This window comes from Eumetopias jubatus, unplaced genomic scaffold (genome assembly GCF_037043125.1).
Source record: "Eumetopias jubatus isolate StellerSeaLion01/CBP00866 unplaced genomic scaffold, mEumJub1_p1.0 scaffold_114, whole genome shotgun sequence".
NCBI classification, from domain to species: Eukaryota; Metazoa; Chordata; class Mammalia; order Carnivora; family Otariidae; genus Eumetopias; species Eumetopias jubatus.
The window spans coordinates 42,056-50,594 of record NW_028274920.1 but is presented as its reverse complement, the minus strand read 5'-3'; the positions used below and the strand labels follow the sequence as shown (position 1 = coordinate 50,594).

The window sequence follows — 8,539 nt, the reverse complement described above, 5'->3', positions numbered from 1 at the left end:
TGTCTTTTTTCTTTGTTTTCGTTTATGTTTTAGAAGTAACATAAATGGGGGGGAAGTAAAACTGCTTGGTAAAAGAATATTCCCTTACCTTTTTTGTTAAAGCTAGTTTTCTCAAATACCATATTTTATTTTGTTTTATAGGGATTTGTTTTGGCTGTTACTATCATGAGTGAAGCAATTGATGAACTCCGGCGTTTTCAGCGAGACAAGGAAGTGAATTCACAGCTATAGAGCAAGCTTACAGTAAGAGGTTAGCAAGACCCTTTTGATCTAGCTTATCATTTGCTAACTGTAATCATCATTTTAGAGTTAACATAAGTGAAAGAAAACGTGTCTTAATTCTGTTAGAAAATAGTATTTTTCGATTACATATGGTATCTAAATAATTTTTTTTAGTAATCTCATGACTACAATTTCAAGAGAACACATGTGAAACCCAACTGGTGTATGCACATTTTCTGTGAATATCACCTTACCTAAAATCTCTGTTTGTGTTCTATTTAAACGCAGTCGTAAAGGTCGGACAGACATCTCTGGTACCATGGCCTTAAGTGAAGGGACTTGGAGCCCCTACAATAAATGTCATGATCCAAAATGATAACTGCTTTATGCCCATTTCTCCTTCACTTCATTCAGGGCTTTAACCCTTCCCTAATTTTATGTTTTTAAGGAGCTTGTTTATTTGGTCTCTCAGTCCCAGTGGAGAAGAAGCGATGCGTAGAGGAGTGTGGGAGAAGCCATTATAGGCAGGCATTATGCCTGTCGGAAAGTGACACCGTGACAGTCATTACCTCAGCGAGGGACAGTGAAGGAGGGCAGTGAAGAGCTAGACAAGTATGCATAAGAACTTGGAAGCCTGTTTATAAAATGAGGTTTAAAATGGAGTTTGTATCTTCTGTTTACATGTGGACATTTGTACACTGGATTTATTTATTTGAAATAATTCTCCAAAAAATATTTCTGTAGCTTATTGGGATATATTTCATATAACATAAAGTTTATCCATTTAAAGTATACAGTTCAATGGTTTTTGGTATGTTCACAGAGTTATGAAACTATTAGCACCATCTAATTTTGGAACCTTTTTTTTTTTTTTTTAAAGATTTTATTTATTCGACAGAGAGCACAAGTAGGCAGAGTGGCAGGCAGAGGGAGAGGGAGAAGCAGGCTGTCTGCTGAGCAGGGAGCTGGACGTGGGGCTTGATCCCAGGACCCCAGGATCATGACCTGAGCTGAAGGCAGCCGCCCAACCAACTGAGCCACCCAGGCGCCCCTAATTTTGGAACATTTTTAACATTCTAGAAAGAAAGTGAATATATTAGCCATCATCGCATTCTTGCCCCTTCTGACCCTCTTCCAGGCCCAGGTAGCCCCTGGTCTGCTTTCTGTCTCCGTGGATTTGCCTCTTAGGACAGGTCACAGAAGTGGAATCGTGCAGTATGTGGGCTTTTGTCACAGGCTTCTTTCACTTGGCATTCTGTGTTCAAGGTTCGTTGGTGTTGTGGCACCTGTCAGGCTTTATTTCTGTTTGTTGCCAAATAATATTCCACTCTGGGGTATTCCACGTCGTGTTCACCGATTCATCTGTAGACGGACGTTTGGTTTGTTTCTACTCTAGGCTGTTGTAAATAATGCTGCTGCGAATGTCCGTATGTGAGTGTTTTTGTGTGAACATTGTTTTATTTCTTTTGTAAATATACCTAGAAGTGAAATTGCTGGATTATATGGTAACTATGTTTTTGATAAACTGCCAAGCTGTTTTCCTAATTGGCTGCCCCATTTTGCATTCTCACCGGCAGTGTGTGAAGGTTCCAGTTTCTCCACATCCTCACGGGCACTGTTACTGTCTGTCTTCTTTATTGTGGCCGTCCTGTCGGGTGTGAAGTGGTATCTCACCGTGGCTTGATTTGTCTTTCCCCGACGACTAGTGCTATTGAGCATCTTTCCATCTGCTTATCAGGTGATTGTATGTCTTTGGAGAGGTGTTTATTCAGATGTTTTGCTTACTGTTTTTTTTTTTTTCTCATTGTGTGTACCTCTTTTAAGATACCACCTTTTTTTTTTTTTAATTTTATTTTGCTGTGTTATGTTAGTCACCATCCATTACATCATTGGTTTTTGATGTAGGTTCCATGATTCACTGTTTGCGTACAACACCCAGTGCTCCATGCAGAACGTGCCCTCGTTAATACGCATCCCCAGGCTCACCCGTCCCCGGGCTTACTGTTTTAACTGGATTAATTGTTTTTTAATTATTGACTTGTAAGCATTCTTTATACAATCTGGATTTAAGTCTCTTGTCAATATATGGTTTGGAAATATTTTGTCTCATTCTGTGGCGTGTGTTTTCTTCTTCTCGGTATCCTCTGACGCACAGAGTTTTCATGTTATGATGTCCAACTCATCTGTGTTTTCTTCTGTTGCTTTTGCCTTTGGCATTGGAGCTAAGAAACAGTTTACCAACCCGAGGTCACCAGGATTTACTTCTGTATTTTCTTCCAGGGATTTTATAGTTTTAGCTCTGACATTCAGATGTGTGATCCACTTTCATTTCATATTTTGTGTATGGTGTGTGATATAGGTTCACATTCCTTTGCATGTGAGTATCCAGTTGTCCCAGTACCATTTATTGAAAAGACTATTCTTTTGAGCTTAAGTTGAATGATTAACTATTAAGAAGCTTTGATGCTTAAAGCTGTGGCATGATAGAGGTTAGGTGTGTTGTAGAAAAGAGGTATGCTTGCGTTTTGGAAAAGAGAGTCCCCAGAATGGCCAGGCAAATTCGGTGTAACCTTGGTATGTCTTTTTTAGACTATAATACAGATCCTGGCTTATTTTTTAAATTGTTTTTAACTGTGGTATTTGGACTGTGTAGAGATTTGTTTCTGTGTATTAATTGTATCATTCAGAACTAAATGGTATGGTGGCATCTGAGAAACTGGCAGAGGAGGCAGTCCTGCATGCCCTTCCTTTCTTCCACAGAAGCACGGAAAAGCCAAGCTCCTGCCATGAGGAATGCAGCCCACATTCTTGACTGGGGACTCTGGACCCTGCTCTGAAGGGAGTAGAGCAGAACTTACTTGCAGAGAATTGTGTCTGTCTGTCCAACCTGTGAGGGACACATGAAGGACGGACTCAGGATGTCTTTCTTTCATCTAACATGGATGTCACTCAGGACAGAGGAGCCAAAAGCCAGTGGGCATTTCTCAAGCCCATGTCAGGCTGAGGAGAGGCAGCAGTAGCTTGGGGCCAGCATTGACAGTCGACACACAGAATAGAGGGTCACGTGCCAAGCCAAGGAAGCTGGAGAGGGGACTTCTTTGGAAAATTGGGGCATGTAAAAGTGCCTGTGTTTCCTGGGGAGTTTTGAAAGTCACATCCAAGGCCAGCCCTAGATCACACTCAGAAAAGAACCCGAGAAAGCGTTTTGCCTCTGGCCAGTCTCTAGGCTCAGTGCAAGCAGAGGTGAAAGCTCAGGCTGAGTTCTAGGCAGCCTGGCTCTGTGTTGGAGTCCCCAGCACAGAGGCAGTCTGCGACGATCGGGAGAGGTTGGTCTCCCTTTCTCCCTCCCTTGCTTCGTTTCTCCCCCCTTGCAACGCTTTCCTTCTTCCCTCCCACCATCCTTCCCTTTCTTAGTCTCGCCCCCTCCCCATGTAAGGAAATCCTTTCCAAAACACTGGCTGAAAGACTTCTCTCCATACATGACAAAGAATACACACTTTACAAAATGAGTCTACAAAAGTCACTCTACGTGCATGGCTGCAGCATATACCGAACAACAAAACAAACCCAGAAGAGGGGGAAGTGCCTGATTTCCTGAGTTACCAGATTATAATAGTCAAAGTGTACAGGTTTCCACAAAAAAATTACAGAACATGCAGAGAAACCATGTGGCCTAGTCACAGAGAAAATGAACAGAAACCGTCCCTGCAGAAGCCCAGATTCTGGACTTAGGAGACAAAGTCTGGATCAGCTGCCTTAAGTCTGTCCAAGGAGCTAAAGGAAACAACTGAAAAACACTGACAGGATTAGGAAAGATGATGGGTTTTTTTGTTTTGTTTTGTTTTTTTAAGATTATATTTCTTTCTTTGACAGAGAGAGACACAGCGAGAGAAGGAACATAAGCAGGGGGAGGGTCAAAGGGAGAGGGAGCAGCAGGCTTCCCGCTGAGCAGGGAGCCCGAGGTGTGGGGTTCGATCCCAGGACCCCTGGGATCATGACCTGAAACGAAGGCAGACACACTTAACGACTGAGCCACCCAGGCACCCCGAAAAATGATGTATTAACATACAGAATACCAATAAAGGTATAGAAATTATAAAAGAAGCAAAAAGCAAAAATTCTGGTGCTGAAAAGTACAATAAATTAAAGGAAAAACTCACTGGAGAGTTTCAGTAGCAGAGTTGAGCTGGCAGAAGAAGGAATCGACCTTGAACCTAGGTCATTTCAATAACTAGATAATTTCAAGTGGAATCACCCATTCTCAGAAGCAGAAGGAAGAGTGAAGGAAAATAAGCAGGTCTTAAGGGACTTGTGGGTGGTGCCAAGCGTACTACATGTGCACACACTGGGCATCTTGGAAGGGAGAAAGGGTGGAGAGAATGTTGTAGGGAGTAGTAGCCATTAACGTCCCAAATTTGATGAAAGACATGACTACATACTCGGGAAAATCAGTGAATCCCTAGAAAGATAAATGCAAGGAAATCCGCACTGAGACGCATGACAATCAAACTGTTGAAACCCGAGGACCAAGAGGATATTCTGAAAGCAGCAAGAGAGAAACACACAAGGAAGGGCTCTTGAGTCAGAAACGCTGGAGGTCAGAAGGACGTGGGGTGACATTATTAAGATGGGAAAAGAAAAAAATGGTCCACCAAGCATTGGATGTCCGTAAACCTCTCATTCACAAATGAAGGCGGATTGAGACATTTCCAGATGCCTTTAGAATCGAAAACAGGGACTCAGGCAGATAGGCATCCACCCATGTTCATGCAGCACTATTTATAATTGCCCACATGTCCACCGGTGGGTGAATGGACAAATTATGGTGTTTTTTCACATTGGAATATTATCCAACCATAAAAATTAATGAATACTGATAAACCCGGATGCCCCTTGGAAACATTACACTCTGTGAGAGAAATCAGACACAAAGGGTCACGGACTCTATGTCATTTACACGAAGTATCAGAACAGGTAGATGAATGGAGCTAGAAAGCAGGTTGTGGTCGCCACGGCCCTGGGAAGTGGCGGCAGCGGTGGGCGGGGGGCAGCTGCTTAGTGGGCATGACACGTCCTCTGTGGTGAGGAAAATGTTTTTGAGCTTGATAGAGTGGGTTGCACAACATCGTGAATGGACTCAGTGCCGTATTCACTTTAAAATGGCTGATTTTGTTATGTCATTGTCACCTAAAAATAGTAAAAAATGTTGAAGAAGGTATACTAATCATATCTTTTACACTTCTGTGACACTCCAACTCAGAATATTTTAAAAATAATTGTCAGTGGGTTTATTTCAAAGACAAATGCAAATTTACCTTTTTAAACAAGATAGATCATCATTGGTGATCTTTGGAAGGACATTTTTACGTGTAGATGATGATGATACTGCTTTTTTTTTTGACTACCTCGTGAGTGTCAGTAACTTGCTCATTTGCATAACTGCCATTCAAGGTAGGTTGGCTTATCTCCATGTTACAGGTGAGGGACCTGAAGCTCAGGCCATGTGATTTGCCCTGAGCCACTGCAGTTTTCGTAGAGTTCATATTTGAACCCAGACCATTCTGATGTCAAACCCAGTGTTCTTTCAACTGTAGTGCTTTGCTCTGTGGCTGGTTATTCTGATGCAAATGACTGATAGGTAAAATCTGGGATGTAAAAAAAAATGCATGTATATGCTCATTGACTTTAGTTTGAAATTTGTTTTCTTGTGAAGAATACGTTCATCTCCTTAATTTCTAGTATTTCGTAGTGATCTGTTCTTTGAATGGCATTGATGGCTACTTCCTTATGTGACTTAACTCTGGTTTGTTATATTTACAGTATTTGATCTTTTTGTACTTGGAGTTCTTAAGCACATTCTTATAGAAATACTCTGGGAAAAGTGTTCTCTGCTATATGTTTTCTGTGCAAAAGGAAAGCCATGTCCACTTTTAAGTATACTTAAACAGATAATCTGAGTAGGCCTGTATCTTTTAAAGAAATTGAATCAGCAATTGACCTTCCAAACAGTCCTAGATGGTTTCCCTGCGTCCTCCTTTTGCCCCTGGCTGCAGGCAGCCCCAGGACTCTAGCTGCAGCTCTGAGATGCTCAGAACAGTGCGTCAGACCGCCCGCCCGCAAGGCTCCGCTCCGCCCCGAGCAAATTTCTCCAGTCACGCTTCCCCAAAAGCAGCCCACCCAGCCGAGGCTGGGAATGAGATCGTTAGTTAGGGGAGAGCAGGATGTGTCCCCGTGACACGGACAACGCTCGAAACACTCACACCGGCGGCCGGGGCTCTGCGGGTGGCGGCATGGTTCATTGTCTGGGCTGTGGACATATTTTCACATGTGTGTCAGAACTCAACAAACCGTGTCCTTGAAGACATGCGGTGTATTATATGACAACAATGCCTTGGTCGAGCCGAAGGGGGACAGACAGCAAACACGTTGATGTAAAGATCCTCTATAAAATGCGCTTAGAAGAAAGTGACCGTCTTTGGCTAGCTCGACTTGGGACTCGGGTGTCGTTCCCAGGGCTGGGGTGGCGGGCGTCCCACAGCGGCCTGCAGGCGTCCCTGGGACTGTCACTCACCGGCCGCTGCTGCCGAAGCCTTGACCCTGCCACGTCTCTCACGCCCCACGGATTCACGACCAATGTCAGGTTGTATTTTGAAAGGTTCTTGGTTTGTTTGGTTTTTTGATTAATTTTTTAAAATTAATTTACACAGAGTAAGATGCACAAATCTTAGCAGAATCAGTTTTATGCCTGTACACGCTCATGTGACCACCCCCGGGGCAGGACTCGGGGGCCCTTCCCTGCCTCCTCCCAGGTGGCAGCCCCGCCTCCACCCTGCATGCGTAGTCTATCTGGTTGCGAGCGCCGCACGTTCGCTTGGCCTTTCCAGAACTTCCAGCTGAATGGAGTCCTACCGTTGCCCCATTGCTCTGATTTCTCCATCAACATGATCTCTGAGAACCATGCGTGGGGTAACGCACAGCACGGTCCTGCTAACCTCCACGGCGGGCTGCTCCCCCCCCACGGGGGCCGCAAGTTGTGTCCAGCCTCCACGTGCTGACTGTTTCCAGTTCAGGGGTGTCATGAACGAGGTTGCTGTGCCCATCCCTGTCCCGGTCTTTTGTGGACAGAGGCACCCGTCCCTTCTGGGCACACGCTCGGAAGGAGAGTCGCTGGGCCCTGGGGTGGACGCGTGCTCAGCCTTACTAGAAACCATCAGAAGGCTTTCCAGAGTGGTTGTGCTGCTGACACTCCCACGGGCCGTGGATGAGCGTCCCTGCCGTCCTGCACCCTTGCCGACACCTGGTGCTGTTGTGCTTTTCATCACAGACATCCTGGGGAGTGTGCGGCGGCATCTCATCTCTACCCAGCAACAATGCTGTGTGCAGTTTCACGTGCTTACTGGCCACGCAGACGCCCTCTTCTGTGCAGCGTCAGCTCACATCTTTGCCAAGTCTTGGCTGGGGTGTTTGTCCTTTTTATTGCTTCTTGTTCTCTATGTGTTCTGGGGAGAAGTCCCTTGTCCCACGGATCACAGATATTTTCACTGGACTTCAGTTTGCTTTTTCATTTTCTGAATGGTGTCTTTTGATGAGCAGAAGTATTCAATTTCAATGAAGTCTAATTTATCGATATTTTTATTTTACAGTTTGTACTTTATCATTCTGCCCAAGAAGTCCTCACCAAAGCCAAGGTCAGAAGACATCCTTCTGTGACTTCCTCCAGAATCTCAATTGCATGTGTGTCCCTCCCCCCATCTCGGTCTGTGACCCACTTTAAGTCGGTCTGTGTGTGCCGTAACACAAAGACCACAGTTCCTTATGTCCACACAGACACTGGGTGCCACAGCGCCACGGACTGAAAGTGTTTCTATCTCCCCATTCCAGTGCCCGTGTGATGCTTAATGGTCCTCCATCAGGCATGACCTCACCTGCAAGGTTTCTGCAAACGGCTTTATCAGATTGGGACCTTCCACTTCCAGTTTGCAAGTAGTTCTTTAAAAAAATCACAAACAGGCTCGACTTTATCATTTTTTTTTTCTGCACCTATTGGGTTGATCCTACGGTTTTTCTCCTCTGTTCTGTCAATCAGTTGATTGACTTTTTTTTTTAAGATTTTATTTATTTATTTGACACACAGAGAGCGAGAGTGAGAGCAGGAACACAAGCAGGGGGAGTGGGAGAGAGAGAAGCAGGCTTCCCGCTGAGCAGGGAGCCCGATGTGGGGCTCGATCCCAGGACCCTGGGACCACGACCTGAGCCGAAGGCAGACGCTCAATGACTGAGCCACCCAGGCACCACGTTGATTGATTTTGAGTGTTCA

At 44.7% G+C, this 8,539-nt stretch overlaps 1 long non-coding RNA gene across 2 annotated transcripts; it reads left to right on the top strand.

Annotated features, from left to right (window-relative positions):
• Window positions 1-231: 231 nt before the first annotated feature.
• On the top strand, window positions 232-8,238 carry LOC148161604 (uncharacterized). 2 transcript variants are annotated; one of them, XR_015767493.1, is made up of 2 exons: window positions 232-250; window positions 7,866-8,238. It is a non-coding gene; the product is annotated as an uncharacterized LOC148161604 (long non-coding RNA). The 2 variants fall into 2 exon arrangements; XR_015767494.1 differs by lacking the exon at window positions 232-250 and adding an exon at window positions 6,400-6,862.
• Window positions 8,239-8,539: the final 301 nt, after the last annotated feature.